Below are 22,000 nucleotides of genomic sequence, written 5' to 3' on the forward strand. Positions count from 1 at the left end.
TTATTCTACAAGAAACAGAATGGAATAAAAGCAAAAAGAGAGTAGGATGATGAGAAAATTACAACCAGCACTTTAAGATCTCCCTCCCCCATCCCTCCTTTCTTCCCGGGCCCAGCTCACTGCTCCAGATATCTCTACCTCTCCTCCCTCAACGGCATGGGGAGGGGGCAGGGAATGGGGGATGTGATCAGTCTCTCACAGATGATCTCTGCTGCTTCTCTGTTCTCAGAGGAGGAAGACTCCTCGCATTCTCCTCCTGCTACAATACAAGGTCCCACCCCCAGGACACAGTCCTTAATGAATTTCTCTGATGTGGGTTCTTTCAAGCAGCTATGGCTTCTGCCGACACAGGGTCCCTCACACGGGACATAGTGAACATCTCTGGCATGGATTCTTTGTCACAGTTGCAGCTTCTGCAGATATAGGTCCCTCCCTCGGGACAGGGTCTCTTTTGGGCATAATTTTAATGAGCTTCTTTGGTGTGGATTCTTCCCCACAGTTACAACTTCTGTGATTATTTGGTCCCTTCCATGGGACACGACCTCTTCCGGCCATAGTCACTGCCCCTGGCACGGGACCTTTAACGAAGAGACATTTAATCCATGGCATGGGATCTTCTTTAGCAAAATGAGTCTCTGCCCCTGATATGGGGTCATTATCAAAAGAAGTCTCTGCCCTTGATATAGGGTCTTTAGCAAAATGAGTCTCTGCTTTTGATGCGGCGTCTTTAACAAAATGCAAAAAAATCACAGCTTCACCAGTCCTCTCTGTAGGATGCAGGGGAGTCTCTGCTGCAGAACACCTCCTTCTCTCTTTCCTCACTGACCTTGGAGTCCACATGGTTGTTTCACTCACTCTTCCAACTCCTTGCACCACCACTAGCCAGAGAAGAAGAAAGGACAGAAGAAGAAAGAAACGAAGAAACCTCCTCTTCCAGCTTCTTCTTAAAAAGTGATCATGGAGGAGTCTGGGTCAGCCCCAGAAGTGGATCTGGCTCAGAGCTGAGGAGAGTGTAGAGCAATTTCTTATAGGAGCCATCTTTACATCCCCTTCTCCCTTTACCAGAAAAGGCTATCATGTCAAACCATGACACTAAATCAATTAGGAGATTCTTACCTGCAGAATCATGTGATATCTCTGGGAAAAGAGTTGAAACCAATCACTAAGAATATTTTGGAAACCAGGGTCAAGGGATTGGGCTACCCTATGCACCCTTTTAACCCTGGAGATTGGGTTTATGTTAAGAATTTTTCAAATGATCCTCTTCAGGAGAAGTGGGATGGAATGTATCAAGTGCTGTTAACAGCTTTCATGACAGTCAAGATACGAGAGTGAACTGCCTGGATTCATTATTTCTGAGTGAAAAGGGCCCCAGGAGAACAATGGATCTCTGAACCTCAAGGACCTTTAAAGTTGAAACTGCTGAGTCACCAAAATGAGGAGTAACCATGTTTATTTAATGATATTGTTCTTTGGAACCCTTACCACTTGAAAGGACAATACTTATGGACAGTTAATGCAGGTGACTGGATGGGCTTAAAATTTGTCTGACTGCTGGTTATGTACAGTTCTTCCTAGAAGTAATATGGATTTTTTTTTTTTTTTAATTGCTGCCGTTAATTGGACTTGGGGCCCACCTGCGTAAATAATCCCAACAGGAAAAAGTGAGTGTAAACATGGAAATAAATATGAAAAAAATATATTAAATAAGGGTCCGAAATTTGATTTAATGATATTAGATCCCAATAGAACATTTTTTGTGGATAGGAAAGTTGAGAAAAATGGAACATATGAGAATGTAGGATTTAGGAATGTCACTGGAATGGACTGCAGCTGGAATTTCGAAAACCCTGGTAAAGTATCCTCCGATAGTGATATGGGGGAGCAGGGAAGAAATTGTAGTTCTTCAAAGTCAATGTGGTAGTTTGACCCTGGCTGGAGGTCAGGTGCCCACCACACCACTCTATCCCCCACCTCCTCAGCAAGCCAAAGAAGGGGAGAAAATAAGATGGGAGTCTCGCGTGGGTTGAGATAAAAACAGTTTAATAAACAGCAAAGCCGCACGTGGGAAATGAAGCAAGAGCTGATAAAGCTGTTACTCTCTACTTCCCATCAACAGCGATGTCCGGCCACCTCAAGATAAGCAGGGCTTCGGTACGTGTAGCGGTTGCTTTGGAAGGCCAGAAATTAACCTTGCCTCCCCTTCCTGCTCCTCTCCCCCAGTTTATATTACTGAGCTGACATCATATGGTATGGAATATCTCCTTGGTCAGCCTGGGTCAGCTGTTCTGGCTGTGGTCCCTCCTAAGATTGTGCCCACCCACAGCTATTGGTGAAGGTGGGGGAAGGAATGCTGGAGGGACAGTCCTGATGCTGTGCGAGCAGTAGTCATAATATTGATACCAACAGTAAGCACAGCACTGCAAGAGCTGCTGTGGAAAATCACTACCATGTCAGATCCACTACAGTCAAACAGGCTCAATGTTGTTGGAGCCATCACTTCTATGTTTAGCCAAACAAATTGTAAATTACCATATGGATATTGGTGGTTATGTGGTGATGGTTATGCTAGAAAATTTCTACCACAGAATTGGACAGGGACCTGCACTGGAGGATACTTGATATCACAAGGTAAGGTTTACAATCATTCATACCATCCTCCAGGAATTTTGCAAACCCCTTGGAGGAAAATTCATACAAGGGAACAAAATTCTCTGTTCATAAGGCCAACCACTTTTCATAGCTTTGCAATGTGGCTTAGAGTAAGTGAATTGGAAAAGGCTATAGTTACTATATCAGCCAGCATAGAATCATTTCAAAATGACACAAAGGATGCTATTCATAGGGCACAGGTAGAGATTTCTTCTTTAAGTAACGTAGTTAGACAAAATTCAATGGCATTGGATATGATGATTGCCAAAGATGGAGTGTGCATAGTAATAAAACTGAACTGTTGTGCATGCATAAACCAGGAAAAGGAAAACGAAACAGATTTGAATGATATGTGGAAGCAAACAGAAATTCTTCACAAAGTAGCTCAAGATGATACACTGTGAGGACTTGAAGAATATGGAACAAACTAATTTCTTGGCATTCGAATTTCGTCTGGCTTAACTTTTTGTCAGTATTATTGTAATAGGTGGTTTGATACTGTTTGCATGTGTAATAATGCAATGTTTCCTTTGGTGCTCTAAGAAATCTGCTATAGATTATGAGGAATAGAAACGAAACAAGATTAGGCATCAGGTGGAAACTGGGAAGTATTTTTCAAAAACACTCAAACGGAATGGTATTGTGGGAAACCAAGATGCAGGACTCAATATAGTAGGAGAAAGAAATGGACTGGTGCATGAACACAGTGTGCACATGTAGCTGATTGAAGGAGCCTCTGCATGAACAGGAGATGCAAGTAGCAAACAAGTTATCAGCACAACTGCTCTGAAGGCCACTGAACAAAAACAGTCCTGATTACAAATAACTAAGGGGAATGTAAGTAAAGAAGATACTTGTACAATAAACGATTCTGTTCCTGCACCTTAACAGAGTCCATGCCCATGTTGCCACAAACGGTGTCTCCGTGTGAGAAGGCAACATCTGCAGTCAAAAGACTGAGTCCCACAGAACTGAAGCTGCTGAAAGGAATCAGGAGCCCGGCACCAGCACCATTCACCATTGTGGGGAGAGCAAGGTGAGCTGTGAGGGACCATGGGTGGTAGCCTATCGTCTGAAGAAAAATCAGTCTTGAGACTGATGGAAGGACTATTATCTAAGCATAAAATACACATTACCCCAAATATCCTAGAAAAACTTTTGAAATGGATCTTTGTTGAGGTCCCTGAGATTGATGCTGTTTTTATCTCTATGGCTTGAATATGGGATGAAGCTATGGGACCGAGCAACATTGGAAGAGAAATGGGAATTGTTATCTCCTTGAAGGTTAATGTTGGAAATGATGCAGAAAAAGGACAGAGTTAATCGACCGCATGAGGAGGATCAGGATCACACACTGCGCACACTCAGGCCTTTCTGCAGGACAAGAGGTGAGCAGTTGGGAATGGGAGTCATGGGGAATTCAGTCACCCGGGAACAACAAATAAATCTAGATGTATTACATCACATCTTGGACAATCAGCAGCGAACTTTGCCTATGTTGTCTTTATTAACTTTTCTTGATTGGGTTCAAAAGAATGTGCTGGACTTCCCTCCTACGACTACTTTTGACGGGGGAAAGTGGACTAAAATAGGTGAAAAGCTCTGGGATGGGGCCACTGGGACTGCTAAAAAAGCTGCGCAACATCTGCCAGTGTGGTGCCAGGTGTCCAAAGCCTTAGAACAAATGTGTAAAGAGTCAAAGGATAAGTGGCCACAGTTTTCAGCAGTGAGACGCTCGGGTTCTAAGGAGGAGAATCTTTTTCCTTTTGACCCTAGCTCTATTGATTCTGAGCAAGGACAGAATTTATTTCCTCCCGATGATGAGTGTAGAGAGGTTAACTGGTTGGGGGAAGTGGACTTCGCTCCGTCCGAGCAGTGCAGCGGGAAGGAGCCCAGAAACCCAAAACACAAGTGGTTTGTGCAGCGACAGCAGGTGTTGGAGCAGCATGCAGTGCTGAAGCAGATGCAGCTGCCTGTGGAGGAATGGTTAAGGGAGAATGGACATGGATCCCGGGGTATAATGTTAGACCCAATGGGGCAAGGCAATCTGAGTTCTAGTTATATGAATTTAATGCACAATCAAGACCAGAGTCAGAGCCACGGTTAAAGTAGTTGCTGTCACATAGTCAGCGAAGACAGCAGGCCGCTTTCTGTTCCCTCAAGGTCGGACTGTTTTCAGCTAACGAGCTAACAGCTCAAGGTGGAAAACAACTTCGGAGAAAAACAAGATGGGAAAATGTGAGGGAGCTTGCTTATCGCAGAAACCGCAAGTAGGATGAACATAAGAATGTAATCTATTAGCTGCTGTTGCTGAGCTAGCTTTGAAGCTGCTGGATATATAAGTTAGAGCCTGCTCTCAATAAAGAAGAAGATTTCTGCTATCACTCACATTGTGTAGGACTGATTTCTTCCCACCCAGCTGAGAATCGGACCCTGGGTTGATCGCTGCATGAAGTAGGCTTGGAGCTGGTTTTTCAGGCTTCGAGCCTGGGTTTTTCAGACTTAGAGTCTGGTTTCAGGCTTCGAGCCTGGTTTGCAGACTTCGAGTCTGGTTTTTCAGGCCAAGAGCCAAAAACTTCGTGGCAGCTGCCCATGGTGTGTGCAACTGCGACTGACAGGGCCCCGACAACTCATTCCTGAGCATCTTCCCCCTCGCCAGTCTAGATCGCGCCACTCCTCCCCCCTTCCCTGCGGCTCTGAGCTCAGCCATGACAGCTCTGGGCTCCCCATTCCGGTGATCAAGTCAATCGTGAAGCTGCCCTACCCCCCCACCCCAAGTGACTCCAAGGACGTGAAGCTCGCCGGGGGCCTGCGGACAGGGCCATGTCCCCTCGCACCACCCCCTCCAGGCCCGACAAGAGGTTCTGCGCCATCTGCAGGGACTGATCCTCTGGGAAGCACTACGGGATGTCTGCTGCGAGGGCTGCAAAGGCTTCTTCAAACACACCATCCACAAGGATCTGACATACACTTGTCGCAACAAGTGGGTGGTTGACAAAAGGCAGAGCATCCTCTGCCAGTACTGCCACTACCAATGAATTTGATTTTAATTCCAAATGATGTTAAACCTTATGCTCTTTTGTTTCAATGGAATCCAGAAAGCAGAGATCTTTTGATCATAGAATGAGTCTTTTTGCCTCATGCTTTTTCAAAAACAATCACTTCACGAGTAGAGATGTATGTATGTTGATCCAGAAAAGAAGGTTCCGTTTGCACACTTTGAAAGCATCAGATCCTGATGTCATTTATATACCTAGTAATAAAAAGGACCTGGACTGGATGATTGCAGAATCACTGACCATTCGGACTGCTCTTGCAGATTTTACTGGGAAAATCTCTGGACATTTACCTAAACATGTATTGTTAAATTCTCTCAGTGATTTTCCTCTAGGAGCTAAAGTTCTGTTGTCTCATGTACCTCTTACTGAAGGTATCACTGTATTTACTGATGAGTCTGGGAAAACACATTGTGCAGTGGTGCTCTGGAGGACAGAACCACATGAATGGAATCAGGACATTCAGATAATCAAGGGCTCACCTCAAGTGGTGGAGCTTGCTGCAGTAGCTCGAGCATTTCAGTTATTTTTAACAACTAACCTTAATATTGTCTCTGATTCTCTTTATGTTACAGGTATAGTAAGGCGAATCAAAGGTTCTTTTTTGAAGGAAGTCCTAAACTGTTTATCCAGCTTAAAAAAATGTGGTATTATGTTTCAAGGCGTCCACACTCATATTTTATCACTCATGTGTGATCACACATATCTTTGCCTGGACCTTTGGCAGAGGGTAATCGTATAGCAGATCATGCTTTGGCTACCCCTCAGTTATTCCAACAAGCTAAACTTTCACATAACTTTTTTCACCAAAACAAATGAGTATGGAAAAAACAATTTCAATTAAACACAGAACAAACTCATAACATAATATGAACTTATCTCGATTGTCAATCTCTCACCCCAGTGCCTCAAATGGGAGTCAATCCTCATGGCAGTTCTCCTTTACAGATCTGGCAAACAGATGTAACTCATATTACTGAATATGGTCTCCTTAAATATGTACATGTCACCATAGACACATATTCTGCATTTATTTTTGCCACTTCACACACAGGAGAAAAAAATCGTGACGTACGCTGTCACTGGTTTGCTGCTTTTGCATCCATGGGAGTCCCACAGCATATTAAAACTGACAATGGACTTGCATTTATATCAAGAGCCACACAACTATTTTTACAAAAATGGGGCATCCGACACACAACAGAAATTCCACACTCACCCACTGGGCAGGCTGTCATTGAATGTACCCACAAAATACTTAAACAAATGCTGACTAAACAAAAAAGAGAGAATATGAGGGATAAATCTTCTGAACTGTCATGGTTTGACATAACAGCCTTTTCTGGTAAGCGGGAAGGGGCTGTAAAGATGGATCCTGTAAGAAGTTGCTCTACACTCTCCCCAGCTCTGAGCCAGACCCACTGCTGGGGCTGAGCCAATTAGACACTTCCACGACCACTTTTTAAGAAGCCAAAAGAGAAGGCTTCTTCCTCCTTCTTTATCCTGTTTCTTCCTTTTTCTGTCCCTTCTTCTTCTTCTGGCTGGTGGTGGTGCAAGGAGTAGGAAAAGTGAGAGAAAAAAACATGAGGACTCCAAGGTCAGTGAGGAAGGAGAGGAGGACGTGTGCTGGAGCAAAGACTCTCCTGCATTCTACAGAGAGGACTGGTGAAGCTGAGATTTATTTTAATTTCTTTAAAGACCCCGCATCAGCAATGCCAGGGACAGTGACTATGGCCAGAGGAGACTGTGTCCCATGGGAGGGACCCAATAATTTCACTACAGACCCCTAGACAGGGGCAGTGATATTCTTCTTTAAAACTAGGGCCGGAAGAGGCCATGTCCCAAAGGAGGGACCCTGTATTACTATGGTCGGAGCAGGTCATGTCCTGAGGAAGGGACCCAATATTCACAGAAACTGTAACCGTGGGGAGGAACGCACAAAAAAATAGCTCATTAAACTTATGCCCAGAAGAGGTCAAATCCTGAGGGAGGGACCCTCTATCTGCAGAAATTGCAATCGTGACAAAGAACCCACGTCAGAGATATTCACCAAGGACTGCGTCCCATGTGAGGGACCCTGTATCGGCAGAAGCTGTAGCTGCTGGGAACAACCCACACCAGAGAAGTTCGTTAAGGGCTGTGTCCTGGGGGAGAGACTCCATATTGGAGCAGGGGAAGAATGCAAGGAGTCTTCCTCATCTGAGAAGAGAGAAGCGGCAGAGCCCATTTGTGAGAGACTGACCACATTCCTCATTCCCTGCCTCCCCGAGCTGTTGAGGGAGGAGGAGGTAGAGATATGGGGAGCAGTGAGCTCGGCCCTGGAAGAAAGGAGGAATGGGAGAGGGAGATCTTAAAATGCTGATTGTAATTTTCTCATCATCCTACTCCCTTTTTGCTTTTATTCCATTCTGTTTCTTGTAGAATAAACTTTTCTACTTTCCTCTCTAAGTCGAGTACTGGAGTCTGTTTTGCCTGGAACCATAATTGGCAGCAAGCCCTCCCTGCCCTTGTCTCAGTCCACAAAAACCTTGGTTATATTTTTACTTCCCTTTCGCTGGGTCCTCCACCATCCTAACGAGGGTGGGGGTGAATGGGGGCACCGAGCGAAAGACTGTCATGGTGCTGTTGTGCTTGCTGGGCCAAACCATGACATGAACGATTACGGAAAGCCACATTTGTGTTAAATGTTTTAAATCGTGATCGTGCAGACATGACACACGTGGATTGTCATTTTGGGGTTTCTCCTATGTTCCGGACACAATCATTGGTCTATATGAGACATATGGCTATGGGACAATGGGAAGAACCCTTGCATTTAGTAACTTGGGGATGGGGATATGCTTGTGTCTCCACACGATCAGAACCAAAGTGCATTCTGGTGCGATATGTTCAACCATATTGGACAAATGAGAATATAATGCTGAACAGAGCAACAGCAGAGGAGTTAACATTAATGGGATTTTTTTTCTTTATAAGAATACTGTTATGGGTAACAACAAAGGGATGGGTAGTCATGCAGCCCTGACAGAATGCCTGGGTCACATTAGCAAATGTCACAGGACAAGATAGCTGTCTTAGTACGGCTACACCTAGTAACAGTTTTTCTAGGTATTGGGACTTCTCAAGCTTTAGCAATGCTGACAAATAAGGATGAGATTGTTGACAGGTCTGCAATTGCAAAAACTTATCTACACAAGGATGCAGATAAGCAGACACTTCTTTAATATGCAGAGCTGGGAAACATGGAGGATAGCTCCTCCAGTAGTGCTTCCTTGTTAGTTACAATTTTCAAGGTTTTTATATACTTCAAACAAAGAACTACATTTGCCAACAAAAGCATGCATAAAATGTCCATCTCTTAATTTGCCCTTTACCTTGATTGGTTCCTACCTATTATAAAATTTCCAATATCATAGTGATTGGTTAAAAAAAGATATCAGTCTCTTTAGTAACAGCTAAGGTAACCTAACAAATACATATAGCAGGATCTTGTCTGAACAGGTCCCAGGGTCTTGACTTAACAGGTCTCAGGGTCTTGTCTTAACAGGTCCTTATCAGATGTGGTATGTAACTCTTGCAGTTTGACCCTTATGTGATTTAAATGAATACTTAATCATAAGGTGATTGAACTATATGCATGTGCTTAGCTAATTGATTAAACTATTACCAAGTGATTAATAAGTGCTTAACAAGTGCTTAACTAGTTACTGTGATGTTGTTAACTAAAATAATCATTGTCTGATGATACAAGACGATAGAGTTCACGATCATGTGTGGAAGGGGCAGGACACAAAGCAGGACCCTGATCCTGGATTTCAGGCGAGCCAACTTTGGTCTCTTCAAAGACCTGCTTGGACGAATTTCGTGGAATAAGATCCTAGATGGTAGAAGTGTCCAAGAGAGCTGATCAATCTTCAAGTGTCACTTCCTCCAAATCCAGGATCAGTGTGTCCCCACATGTAAGAAAGGAGGAAAAAAAGGCAGGCCTCCATGGATGATCAAGGATCTGCTGGGACAACTCAGGCAGAGAGCAGTCATCTATGAGAGGTGGAAACAGGGGCTGACCTCTTGGGAAGAGTATAGGAACTTTGCATGCAGGGATGCAACTAGGAAGGATAGAGCACTTCTAGAATGAAATTTAGCCAGGAAAATTAAGGCAATAAATATGACGTTTTCAGGTACATTGGCAGTAAAGGAAAACAAGGGGGAATGTGGGCCTGCTGCAAAACATGGAGAGTGTCCTGGTGACAGAGGATGCAGAGGAAGACGAAGTACTGAATGTCTTCTTTGCTTCAGTCTTTACAGTCAAGGTCGGTCCTCAGGAAACCCAGTCCAGAAAGGATAGTAGGATGGCCAGGACAGCAGACAACTTGCCCTGGGTAAAAGAGAAAAAGGTTAAAGACTTGTTGGCTAAGGTTAAGGCTCATAAGTCAATGGGTCCTGATGGGATGCATGCAAGAGAGGATTGGAAGCATCCAAGAATAGAGAGGGTCTGGTTGGGGATGTGAAGGTTGGAGGCAACCTCAACTGCAGTGACCATGAGATGGTAGAGTTCAAGATCCTGTGTGGAAGGGGCAGAACACAAAGCAGGACTGTGACCCTGGATTTCAGGTGAGCTGATTTGGCCTCTTCAAAGATCTACTTGGACGGATCTCATGGGATATGATTCTAGAAGACAGAAATGACAATGAGAGCTGGTCAGTCTTCAAGTACCACTTCCTCCAAATCCAGGATCAGTGTGTCCCAATGCGCAAGAAAGGAGGTAGGAGGCCTCCATGGATGAGCAAGGATCTGCTGGGACTACTCAGGCAGAAAGCAGCCATCTATGAGAGGTGGAAACAGGGGTTGGCTTCTTGGGAAGAGTATAGGAACATTGCCAGGGCATGCAGGGGTGCAACTAGGAAGGCTAGAGGTCTTCTAGAATTAAATTTAGCCAGGGAAGTTAAGGACAGCAATAAGGCATTTTTCAAGTACATCAGCAGCAGAAGGATGGTGAGGGGTAATGTGGGCCTGCTGCTAAACACAGAGGGTGCCCTGGTGTCTGAGGATGCAGAGAAGGCCGAAGTACTGAATGCCTTCTTTGCTTCAGTCTTTACGGCCAAGGCAGACCCTTGGAAGTCCAGTCCAGAAAGGACAACTGGATGGCCAGGACAGCAGAGGAGTTTCCCTGGGTGGAAGAGGAAGAGGTTAAAGACTTGTTGGCCAAGCTTAAGGCTCATAAGTCAATGGGTCCTGATGGGATGCATCCTAGAGTGCTGAGGGAGCTGGATGATGTGATTGCTAAGTCTCCCTCCATCATTTTCGAACAATCGTGGAGGACAGGCGAGGTGCCTGAGGACTGGAGAAAGGTCAGTGTCACTCCTGTCTTCAAAAAAAACCAAGAAGGACGACCCAGGAAACGATAGGCAAATCATCTTCAACTCCATCCCTGGAAAGGTGATGGAACAACTCATCCTGAATGTCGTCACTAAACATATGAAGGATTCGATGGCTTTCGGGGAGAGTCAACATGGATTCATCAAGGGGAAATCCTGTTTGACCAACCTGATAGCCTTCTACAAGGTCATAAATGGTTGGCTAGATGAGGGGAGAGCAGTGGATGTCATCTACCTTGACTTCAGCAAGGCTTTTGATGCTGTCTTTCATAACATCCTCATCAGAAAGCTCAGGCAGTGTGGCTTGGATGAGTGGACAATGAGGTGAATCGAGAGCTGACTGAATGGCAGAGCCCAGAGAGTGGTGATCACCGAATCAAGTTGGAGGCCTGTGGCCAGTGGAGTTCCACAGGGATCGGTTCTGGGGCCAGTCTTGTTCAACATCTTCATAAACGACTTGAATGAGGGGACAGAGTGTTCCCTCAGCAAGTTCCCTGATGACACCAAACTGGTTGTGCTGCCATTCAGCGAGATCTTGACTGACTTGAGAGTTGGGCAGAGAGGAACCTCATGAGATTCAACAAGGACAAGTGCAGAGTCCTGCATCTGGGAAGGAACAAACCCACGCAGCAGTACAGGCTGGGGATTACCCTGCTGAAGAGCAGCTCTGCAGAGAGTGGCCTGGGAGTCCTGATTGATAATAAAGTAAATATGAGCCAGCAATGTGCCCTCATGGCCAAGAAGGCCAAGGGCATCCTGAGATGCATCAAGAAGAGTGTGGCCAGCAGATCAAGGGAGGTTCTTCTCCCTCTCTACTCTACCCTGGTGAGGCCTCATCTGGAGTACTGTGTCCTGTTCTGGACTCTTCAGCTCAAGAGGGACAGGGAACTGCTGGAGAGAGTCCAGCGCAAGGCCACCAAGATCATCAGGGGTTTGGAACATCTTTCATACGAGGAAAGACTGCGGGACCTGGGGCTGTTTAGTCTGGAGAAGAGGAGATTGAGGGGTGATCTTATAAACATTTAAAAATATCTAAAGGGTGTGTGTCAGGAGATTGGGACATCCCTTTTTTCTATAGTAGATACTAACAGGACAAGGGTGTTATTAAATTGCTGTGAAAAAGTTCACAAGCCAGTTTAAGTGACTCATAGATCAAATTTATTAAGCAAGCGGCAAATAAGCAAAACAGCGCTGGACGGCCGGGAGACTCTGCTCCACCAACGGCGCCCAACCCCCCAGCCCCGTATCACAGTCCTTTTATACAGTCCTTATCGGTCGGGTGCATTACTCCCTGGTGCACTCTGCGCATGTGCGCGTCTTGTTACTAGGGGGGTCTTCTTCTGTCTCCTGGTAGTCGTAGGGTGATCGCTGGGATGAAGTCAGTAATCTTCCTCTAGTGGTCCACTCATGAACTCTTCTCTTGGCTCTTATCAGCTAACGCGCAACCTATTGTACCTCCTATAAGCATCTTAGCCAACTGCACCTGTGCACATTGTAGACATTTTACAGTTAAAGTTTTACAAGACTTTTACAATGACTTTAAATGGTTCCTTGCACAACTATTCTTTCATGATTTGATTAATGAACATGACCTTTTCTATTACAGTTCCCCCTTTTCTTTTCCTCATTTTGTTCATCAAATCTAAGAACATCTTTAGCCATTTCTAAAATAAGTGTTTCACTTATTTCATCCTCTCCGTTGGCTGCTTGTATTGCTTCCTAACCAGCATTAAGTGGGCTGCTTCTAGCCTGGTTTTTACAATCTCAGTTATCTCATTGAATACACAAGACCCAGTCGTCAGCATTAATACCAGTAGAATGACGGGCCCAGCTATAGCTGACGTCTAGTGAGCCAAGAAGAATAGTTGAACCATGACTTATACCAAACTTATTGCTGTTCCCTTTCTTGTTTTCGTTTCTCCAAGCCTTCCCATAATTTTGTCATCATGTCTCTCACTATACCGGTATGATCTGCATAAAAACAGCATTCTTCCCCTAGGGCTGCACACAGTCCCTCTTGTTGTAAAAACAGCAGATCCAATCCCTGGCAATTTTGTAAAGCTACTTCTGAAAGCTTGGAATTTCTGGATCTGCTGCACTAGAGATGTAATCCCGGTCCCTGCTTCCGCTGCCCCAATTGCCATCAAGGTAGCTATAGTTAGGGCTGTGAAAGGCTCCGGCTTGTGCCAGAGCACCCTGGTATTCCAATGATTATAGACAAACTCTTCAGGGTGATTATAAAATGCATGGAACAATGGTTACTTGAATACAATATTCACTGCTGGCATTAAATACCTTTAAAGAGGCAGGGGGTTACACTGATTCTAGAACAAACCCACTTGGAGCCGTTCACAGGTCTGATTGGTTCAGTCCGATTGCCTCATAAAATGGGGGATTCATGCTATAACATAGCCAGCAGCAGGATAGTTAACCACTCTATCAGCCAGATAACAACATACCATCCCCAGATAATGGGTGGGGCCTTTATCGAATAAAATGATACTTTCCTTTTTAGTTTTTTTTCCATCCCACATTCTTTTAGGTGCAACGCTTTTGCCCTTCTTAGAGGTCGGCTTGGGATCTTAGGATTCCCAATTTGAGGCTTTGAGAGACTCTATATCCCACTCCCAGTACGCCTCTGCCTCCTTCACCTACTCTGTTGCTTAGAGCAGTGAGGTTTATGATCTTCTTGGCAGCAGTCGTAATCTTCAGGGGTATTCTCTGTCTCCTTATAGGCCTCTTGCCTTTTCCTCCAGCACCCACGGGGTGCCTGAAACACTGGCTTTCACATCCAGGTCTCGTTTCTCCGGGCCTTCTAGATATAAAGCACTCTTTTTTAAACTTAAATTACAATCCCCACTGGACTCAGATTGTTCTATACTTCTAAGGTATTTCTATTCCACAATCTGTTACTTTAAATTGGTATTACAGCCCCATCGATTATCTTACACCTTTCTGATGATCACAATTTAAACATTAAACTCTAATATTTTACAAAAAGGAAATCACTCCACTCCGCTCCTCAGTCAACATGTCACTTTTTACGCAGCTTAAGTTTCAGTTCTCCTGGGACCTCTGCAGCTTCCCATTGATCCTGGGAAACTGGTCCTTAAATAAGATCAAGACTTTGTCCCCAGGATTAATCGTGTGGATAGCAATATCTAAGGGTGGTCTCTGTACCACCATTCCCTTTTTACAACATTTCAAACGGAGAAGTCCCCGTGTCTGTAACAAAACTAAGGGTAAACATTTAATCCAGGACATTTCTGTTTCTAACATTAATTTCATTAGCTGTTTCTTAATTTCTCCATTCATTCTGTCCACTCTTCCGGAACTTTGGGGATGCCATAGGGTATTGGCTCCCAATAATGGTGGTTTCTATTTCTAATTTCGGAGAGTGGATTAATATACCTTCATATTTTAAGAGCCTAGCATCAGTTATCCATTTTGCCGCCTTTTGTTGTAATACCTCCCCCGAATGTTATGGGGAGAAAACACCTTTAACTCCCCTCCAAAGGTAACAAATAAAAGGTTTTCTAACATCAGGCAGGCTAGGCAGAGGAGCATTAATCAAATCCACTTTTAAATTCTCAAAGTCTCTTTCATAAACTTCGGACCATTTAACTAATCCATCTCGAGTTATTTTCTGGTACAAAAACTTTACCTTCTTAATAAACTTTTCAATCCATTGTCTGTAATATCCAACAGACCTAAAATCTGTCTAACTTGTCTCTTACTCTTTGGAGCTTGTAGGGACATTATACCATTTACTCGATCTGGATCAAGTTTCTTACTTCCCTTTATAAACCAGTGTCCCAAATATTTCACCTTTTCTTCAGCAAACAGTAATTTAGATTTAGACACTTTCAACCCTTGTAAACTCAGGAAATTAAGCAATTTAATACTTTCCTGTCTAACAGCTTCTTCATCTCTCCCTGCTAATAATAAATCGTCCACATATTGAAATAAAATAACTTCTTTGCCTAACTCATAATTTCTCAAGATCTGTTCTAATGCTTGTCCAAAAAGATTGGGGGACTCTGTAAATCCCTGTGGTAATACAGTCCATCTCAAATGTTGTTTTCTATGGGTGTCAGGATCTTCCCATTCAAAAGCAGAATAATCCCTGCACTCCTCTTTCAGGGGACATGCCCAAAAGGCATCCTTAAGGTCTATCACACTATACCACTGGTACTCTGGACTCAATTGACTCAATAAGGTGTGCGGGTTAGCTACCACAGGGAACCTAGTAATAGTTCTCTTGTTTATCTCCCGGAGGTCATGTACTAATCTATAAGTCCCATCAGATTTCTTTACTGGCAATATGGGAGTATTGTAAGGGGACATACAGGGCTCAAGTAGTCCCTTAGATATTAGTCTTTCTATTTCTGGTTTTAATCTTTGTCTACCTTCTTGTGACAAGGGGTACTGCTTTACCCTTACCGGCAGCCCGGGGTTTTCCTAAGTCTATAATTAAGTCTCTCCCTAATAAATTATGATCAGCCTCCGGAACTAACAAAAATGATCCTACAGCATATTTTTGCTGCTTCAGATTCTATCAGTACCTCCTTCACAAGAGGTACTTTAAATGGTTCCCCTTTTGCCCCTACTACTTGTATTTTCTCTGAAGATATCTTACACCCCTGGGGCAATCACTGGATCGAAGATGTCTCAGCCCCAGAGTCCACTAAAAATTCTACTTCCTGCCGCTGAGGACCTAACTTCAGTTTTATCAAGGGCTCGGTTACTCTTGTGGTACTCAGCAAATAGAACCCCTGACTCCCCCTATTCTTCCTTAAAATCATTCCATCATCCTTTGATTCCTTTTTTTTTTTTTTTTCCTGATGAATGCACCTGTCTCCCAGGCTTTTGTTTCCCTTTCTAGCCCTTTTTCTTGCCAATCTTCTAATTTTTCTAGTTTCTTTCGGATATCTACCCATGATTTTGCCACAAACTGGGTCTTTAATAATGCCTGTCCCACTGGAGCTGCTGGATCTACTCCAGAGTACAGTTGGAGGCTTTTACATAATCTCTCAAGCCAATCAGTCGGGGTTTCGTCTTCTCTCTGTCTCTCATTGAATGCTTTGTTAATATTCTGTCCTCAGGGAACAGACTCTCTGATTCCCTGCACAATGATGGCTCGGAGGTCTGCCATATGGGCTCTGTGCTCCGCCATCTGATTATTCCAATTGGGCCTTTGCAAGGGCCATTTTGCATCTGGTCCTTCCTGGTGCTGTTGATCCCAGATTATCATTCCTGCTTTTCGAATCATTTCCCTTTCCTCCATTGTGAATAATATAGTTCATCCCAGGTATAGAGATTCGGCCCTAAGAACTGATCTAATCTCTCAGACACACCCAGAGGATCCTCTACCAAATCTCTTCGGGTGGGCTTTTCCTTAAGAGCGAACAAGGACACCTTATTAGAAGGTTGGGGTATCCAGAGACTTGCATATTCAATTTCCTCTTGGGTAACGGTCTTCTTATCATTTACCCACAAATTGAGGTCTGCTCATAAACAGTCCTCAAAAGACCCAAATATGGGCCAAATAATACGGGGGTTTCCTAATGACTCTTCCCCCTCCAAACTTCCATACAGTAATGTACCATCTTTTGCTTACTCTTTTGTCTTCTACGGAGGGAATCATTCCAAAATTTTATCATCATCCCCAGAGGACTTTCTGGGGGAATATCTGGCAGCCTATCCTTATGCCACCCATGGGATTAGAGGGCTTGCTCTTCCTCTGTCCCATCTTCTAGAGTGCCCTTGACTCATTCTCACAATCGTTCCCCTCTGTCGTGACCCACGCCCTCACGGGCAATGGGAACTGCACTACTGGAGGGTCTGCACTTGCTTGGTCTCCTTGGTCTCCTCTATCTTAAGGAGGATGGGGATGGATGGGGGGCAGTGAACAAGAGACTGCATAATGCTTTGTTGCTGACTGGGCCTAAAGCATGACACAGCTAAGCATGCAGTCCCAGAGGTTCCTGCAGTGCATGGATGAGTACTTCCTGACACAGGTATTTGAGGAGTCAACAAGGAGGAATGTACTACTGGACCTTTTACTAACAAATAAAGAAGGTCTGATTGGGGATGTGAAGGTTGGGACATCCTTGGCTGCAGTGACCATGAGATTTTGGAGTTCAGGATCCCACATGGAAGAAGCAGGGCAGTAAGCAGGATTTTGACTATGGATTTCAGGAGAGCTGATGTCGACCTCTTCAAAGATCTGCTTGGAGTAATCTCATGCAATAGGACTCTAGAAGGTATGGGTGCAGAAGAAGGCTGGTTAATATTCAAGTGCCACTTCCTCCAAGTCCAAGATCAGTGTATCCCCATAAGTAAAAAATCGGGAAAAGGAGGTAAGAGGCCTGCATGGATGAACTGGGAGCTTCTGAAACAACTCATATGGAAGAAGGAATTCTATGGAATGTGGAAAAAGGAACTAGTCAGTTGGAAAGAGTATAGGAATGCTGTCAGATAATACAGGGATTAAACAAGGAAGCTCTCTTGGAATTAAATCTGGCAAGGGAAGGACAACAAGAGGGGCTTATTCAAGTATATCAGCAGAAAAAGGAAGACTGGGGAGAATTTGAGCCTGCTGCTGAATGAGGTGGGTACCCTGGTGATACAGAGAAGGTGGAGCTACTGAATGCCTTCTTTGCTTCAGTCTTCACTGATAAGGCCAGCCCTCAGGAATCCCAGTCCCTAGAAGACAGGAAGTCTGGAGAAAGGAAGACATTCCCTTGGTTGAAGAGAATTGTGTTAGAGATCCATTAAGCAAGTTGCACACCCATAGATCCATGGGTCTTGATGGGATGCACATGCATGGGTTGAGGCAGCTGGCTGGTGTTATTGCTAAGCTACTCTCCATCATTTTTGAACAATCATGGAGAACAGGTGAGGTTCATAGAATCATAGAATGGTAGGGTTGGAAGGGACCTTTAGAGATCATCTAGTCCAACTCCCCTGCAGAAGCAGATCAACCTAGATCAGGTCGCATGTCCAGGTGGGTCTTGAAGACCTCCAAGGAAGAAGACTCCACAACCTCCCTGGGCAGCCTGTTCCACTGCTCCATCACCCTCACGGTAAAATAGTTTTTTCTTATATTTAAATGGAACTTTTTGTGTTCCAGCTTCATCCCATTACCCCTTGTCCTGTTGCTAGATACCATAGAAAAAAAGGATGCCCCAACCTCCTGACACTCATTATTTAGATATTTGCAAATATTAATGAGATTCGCCAGCAGTCTTCTCTTTTCTAAACTAAACAGCCCCAGTTCCCGCAGCCTTTCCTCGTATGAAAGATGTTCCAGTCCCCTGATCATCTTGGTGGTCCTGCACTGAAAACTGGTGGAAGACTGATGTCATTCCAGTCTTAAAAGGGCGAGAAGGAGGAACCAGAAAATGACAAGCCAGTCAGCTTCACCTTCATCCCTGGAAAGATGGTGGAACAGTTCATCCTGGATGGCATTTGTCCTGGTTCAAACTGAGTCAGCAACGAAGTGCTACACAGCTGCTCACTCACTCCTCCCAATGTCTCCCCTAGGATGGGGAGGGGAATCAGAAAAGATAATCCAAATATGTGAGTTAAGATAAGAATAAGTATAATAACTAAACTGAAATAAAATATAATATCAGTAAAAAGAATAAAATATAATAATAGTAATTAAGAATAACAAAACAGAAGAACAAGGCAATTGATGCAATTGCTCACCATTCGCTGACTGATGCCCCAGTAGCAATCCACCCCTCCTGGCCAATCTCCACTTTATATACTTGGCATGACATCCTATGTTATTGAAATAACCCTTTGACTAGTTCTGGTCAGATGTCCTGGCAATATTCCCTCCCATATTTCTGTGCACACACTGACCTCCCCCTGCCTCCCCCAGTCCACTCACTGTTGGAGCAGAGTGAGAAGCAGGAGGTCCTGCTTTCTCAGGGGGATTGGACTAGATGGTCTTTTGAGGTCTCTTCCAACCCTGAAGATTCTGTGATTCTGCTTGACTACCTTGATTTCCTTCTCTGACAAGGTGACCCACTTAGTGGTTGAGGGAAAGGCTGTGAATGTTTTTTACCTGGACTTTAGTAAAGCCTTTCACATAATATCCCACAGCATTCTCCTGAAGAAAGTGGCAGCTCATGGCTTGGGTGTGTGTACTCTGCTGGATAAAATACTGTCCGGATGGCTAGGCCCAAAGAGTGATGGCAAATGCAGTGAAATGTAGTTAGTGGATAGACACAAGTGATATTCCCCAGGGCTCATGTCATGATTTGACATGACAGCCGTTTCTGGTAAGGGGGAAGGGGCTGTAAAGATGGCTCCTGTAAGAAGTTGCTCGAAACTTTTCCCAGCTGTGAGTCAGACTCACTTCTGGGGCTGAGTCTCCACGATCACTTTTTAAGAAGCCAGAAGAGGAGGGTTCTTCCTGTTTCTTCCTTCTTCTGTCCCTTCTTCTTTTAGAGCTGCTGGTGGTGCAAGGGGTGGGAAGAGAGAGAGAAGCAACTTTACGACTCCAAGGTGAGTGAGGAAAGAGAGGAGGAGGTGTGCTGGAGCAGAGACTCCCCTGCATCCTGTGGAGAGGACTGGTGAAGCTGAAATTTGTTTGCATTTTGCCAAAGACACCGCATCAGGGACAGTGATTCTCTTCATTAATAAGAACAGTTTAAAGAACAAAGTTCAAAACAAGTTAAAGACCCTGTGCCAGGGGCAGGAACTATGGCCAGAAGAGTCTGTGTCCCAAGGGAGGGACCCTGTATCTGAGCAGGGGAAGAATGCGAGGAGTTGTGCTCCTCTGAGAAGAGAGAAGCGGCAGAGACTATCTGTGAGAGTGTAGTGGTTTTGCCTGGGCCAGGTTTTTGGTATTGGGGGGAGCTACAGGGTTGTCTTCTTTAAACAAAGATCTACTGGAAGCTTCCCCTGTAGCTCATAGGGTTAGGGCCAGTCAATTCTAAGATGGACCCTGCACCTGACCCAGGCCTAGTCAATTAGTGATTGAGGTAACGCCTCTGTAAATAATATATTTGAGAAGGGGAAGAAGTTGTTGGGCAGTTGCTAAACTGCAGCAGCAAGAGTGAGTGAGAATGTGAAAACATCTCAGCAGACACCAAGGTCAGTGGAGAAGGAGGGAGAGGAGTGAGCTTAGGCCCTGAAAGACAGACGCCCCCGTGACCTCTGGTGAAGACCATGGTGAGACGGGTTGTCCCCCTGCAGTCCATAGAGGACCATCAGGAAGCAGACATCCACTCACAGCCCATGGAAGACCCCACGCCGGAGAGGGTGGATACTTGAAGGAGACTGTGACTCCATGGGAAGCTCACTCTGGAGGGAGTTCCTGGCAGGACCTGGGAGCCCGTGGGGAGAGAGGAGCCCACGCCAGAGCAGGTTTGCTGTCAAGACTTGTGATCCTGTGAGAGACTTACGCAGGAGCAGTCAGTGCCTGAAGGACTGTTGTCCCAGTGAATGACCCATGTTGGGGCAGTGTGTGAGGAGCTGCCCCCGTGGGAGACCCTATGCTGGAGCAGTTCGTGAGGAGCTGAGGAGCCCATAGGATGTACCCACGCTGAAGAAATTTGTGAGGGATTGTCTCCTGTTTGGAGGGACCCCACACTGTAGCAGTGGGAAGTGTGAGGAGACCTCCCCCTGAGAAGAAGCAGCGGCAAAGTCCATCTGTAACGAACTGACCGCAACCCCCATCCTCCATCCCCTGCGTCGCTTGGGAGAAGTAAGGGGAGTCCCAGGAAGAGGGAGGGGTGGGGGGAGGTGTTTTAAGACTCAGTTTTATTTCTCATCTCCCTGCTCTTATTGTTCTTTTAATAAATCAAACCTTTTTCTCCCTAAGTTGAGTCTGTTTGTGGGGAAGAGTGGCCAGAAGAAAAGGACCTAGATGTGTTGGTTGATAGCCTTTTGAATATGAGCCGACAGTGTACCCAGGTGGCCAAGAATACCAATGGCATCTTGTCTTGTATCAGGAATAGTGTGGCCAGCAGGACTAGGGAAGTGATTTTGCTTGTACTCTACCCTGGTGAGGCCACACCTCGAATACTATGTTCAGTATTGGACCTGTCACTACAAGAAAGACATTGAGGTGCTGGAGCATGTCCAAAGAAGGGCACCAAAGCTGGTGAAGTGTCAACAGAAGAAATGTTATGCGCAGCAACTGAGGGAATGGGAGTTTTTTAGTCTGGAGAAAAGGAGACTCAGAGGAGAACTTATTGCTCTCTACAATACCTGAAAGGGGATTGTAGTGAGGTGCGAATCAGTCTCTTCTCCCAAGTGACAAGTGACAGGACAAGAGGAATTGGCCTCCAGTTGTGCCAGGGGAGGTTTAGATTGGATATTAGGAAAAATTTCTTCACTGAAAGGTTGTCAAGTACTGGAAAAGGCTGCCTAAGTAAGCGGTGGAGTCACTGTCTCTGGAGGTATTTAAAAGATGTGTAGATGTAGTGCTTATGGATGTGGTTTAGTGGTGGACTTGGTAGTGCTAGTTTAAGGGTCAGACTTGATGATCTTAAAGGTTTTTTCCCCACCTAAATGATGTTGATTTTGACTGTTGTACCTGATGGCAGTCCTCTGGGGAATTTTTACAGGTAGATACATTTTCAAATGAGCTCAAACAAGGAAATAAGGTTATTTGCTGATATTCTTCTTTGCCTGTCTAGAAATAAATTCTAGTCACTTTAGGGTCTTGGTTTTATTAATTGCTTTATAAAGTATATTTTCCTTTTAAAAGTACACTCTGTGCATTTGCCTGCTTACCCTGGGAATTCGAACTTTGCCAGTTAACAAAGCTAAAGCCTGTCCCAGTTGAACACCAGATTCCCTGGGGAATCCAATCAGGCAACTTTATTCTGGGTTATCTTTTTTAAGTGAGGTCAAATAGTTGTTTGAATTGAATGATCTCCATGTCAAGTA

This window comes from Colius striatus, chromosome W (assembly GCF_028858725.1).
Source record: "Colius striatus isolate bColStr4 chromosome W, bColStr4.1.hap1, whole genome shotgun sequence".
Lineage (NCBI taxonomy): Eukaryota > Metazoa > Chordata > Aves > Coliiformes > Coliidae > Colius > Colius striatus.